The following is a 2413-nucleotide window of genomic DNA, read 5'->3' as shown; positions in this document are numbered from 1 at the left end:
ACTTTTTTCTCCTTACAAGATGAAAGGACAAACCCTCCAAGATTTTTCAGGGGCCTTCTTCTGGGCAATCTTAAAGTCAATTTGAGGAGTATAAAATTTATTTTAGCTTTTCCTTTGGAGAGGTTATCAAGAAAGTCAAAATATTTGAACATCTGATTAAGTTGGTTCACATATCACTGTGAAACAAAAGTTCCATTCTGTTAAGAAATCTAGAAGATGATAAATGTTAGCATAAGGTGGAAGAAATTATTCTGTTAAAATTAAGAATATTTCCTAAGCAGTTTATTTAAAAGGTAAAGAAAAACCTTTTACAATCTCTTATTAAGAAAAGATCAATAATCCAATCAAAGAGTCATTCTACTTTTGTATCAGTACACTTTTGATATTAAGGCTCATTTAAAAGCATATAAATCAATGCATTCAAATATTAAAATAACACACACATAAAATTCCATAGCCAAGTTTCCTTTTTCCACAAGCTTTGTACAATTAAAAAAAAAATCTATTGTGTTTTCCCCCTATATCTTCCCTTTTCTTATTCTGGAAGAAGAAATGCTAGTTAAGAATAAAACTACATTCTTATGGAAAACCAAGGTGGCAGAGAAGTAGAAGGGCATGGAGTGCATCTCTCTCCATGGATGCATCAGGAATACATCTACGGGTGCAACAGCCTCGCAAAACACCAGCTGAACACTAGCAGAAGACTTTGGTCACCAGTAGGAACTATAATGATTCTTGTATAACTTGGTAGGAAGAAAGAAGAGAAGAGGAGAAGAAGTGTAACAAAACCTGCACTCTGTAGAGGGGCATGCTGAAGGAGAAGGGAGATTCCCACATCAGGGGAAGCCCCCTCACCAAGGTGGAAATCAGTTGATCAGGACAGAAGAGAAGCTTTTGAAGTTCTTGGAGGATGGTGAAGTGGCTGATCTGTGGCAGAGGCAACAGAGTGAGAAGTATACAGATGGACCATGTTGTGGCCCTATGTGCCCTGGACTAGGGTGTGTGTCTACCAGAGCACACAGGGGTTGGGAGCTGGATTGTGGGGATTAGAGACCAAAGCCAGGGCAAAGACTGCTTTTGGTTGTGGCAACCTGAAGGGACATGAGGGAGGAAATTCGGAATGGGGAATGTCTATGGAGGAAAGCCAGACTTCCATGGAAGCAGGGCCCTACTGCTGAGTAACATGCAGGGAGTGGAGCCACCTGCATTTGTAGCCTTCTTTTCTCATATGCCAGCACCTGCTGCTGAGCAATAGAAAAAGGCTGGCCAGGGCTGGCCCTCATGTGCCTGCCATATGGTGCTAGAAAATGATCCCAGTAGGACCATATCTCTTACACCTCTGGCCACTGGTTTCTCTGCACACCTAGCACACAAGGGATCTTGCAATTTAAGCAGCCATGCCACCTCTGCGCCCTGTCCTCACCAGGGCAGACCCAATTATTCCAGGGCAGCCTCAGGAGCAGAGTCTCATGGATGGCCCAAATACAGAGGTAGGGATAAAATCACAGCTTAGCCCTAATGGTGAGGTGACTAAGGAAGAGGATAGAAAGTCTTTCTATCAGCTGCATAAGCTGAATATTAAATCTCTGTAGTCAGTCAGTAAACCTTGCATCTGTGGAATATCTGAATGGACAATGAGTAATCCCCAAAATGAAATAGTCTAGTTATGGCAACTGTGGACCTTGAGGGCAAGCACATGTGGGAGTTGGGCCAGACCAGAATTTGAGCTGTCCCTACAGGTCCCACAGCAGGTCCAGAGACGAGCCTAGAGGCACTGGAGGGCCTCCTCTGAAGGCAAAGGTGGTGGGCTCTGACTCATGGTGTGGGCAAAGAAGCTGAGAACTGAGACACTAGGAAAGCATTATTATTGCTGTTGCTTTTTTAAAGCTTTGATTCATTTTGTTGTTGGTTCTGTTTTGTTTCTTTTTGTTTTTTATTATTTTTATTCAGTCTTTTGGGGTTAAAAATTTTTTTTTAATATTTGTACTTTTACTTTACCTTTCTGTTGTTCTGTGAAGTATTTCTTTGTTTTTAATTTCTTTATATTTCCATTTTTATTTGCTTTCTGCTTTCCTTTGTTTTTCTCCCTTTTAAAAATCATTTTTGTCTGGTTTGTTTTCTTCGCTTTATTCTTCAATTTTTACTTTGCTTTGACTTTGTTTTCTGCTTTTGCTAGTTTTGTTTTCAATGGTATGATTTTATTTTGGGCTTCTTTTTTTCTGGTTGGTTGTTCTCTTGTTTTTCTCCTTTGGTTCTGTTTTGTTTCTTGTATGTGTATGTGTTTCTGTGATTTTGTTTTTGTTTGATTTTACCATTTGGGGTTTTGTTTGCCTTTTCTTTCTTTTTCCTCTTTAATCCCCTTTATTGCTGTGATGAGAGATTTGTGGGGTCTTGTTACCAAAGTGGAAGTCAG

The sequence above is a fragment of the Ovis aries genome, chromosome X (assembly GCF_016772045.2).
Source record: "Ovis aries strain OAR_USU_Benz2616 breed Rambouillet chromosome X, ARS-UI_Ramb_v3.0, whole genome shotgun sequence".
Taxonomy (NCBI): domain Eukaryota; kingdom Metazoa; phylum Chordata; class Mammalia; order Artiodactyla; family Bovidae; genus Ovis; species Ovis aries.
This window is presented reverse-complemented; position numbering follows the sequence as displayed.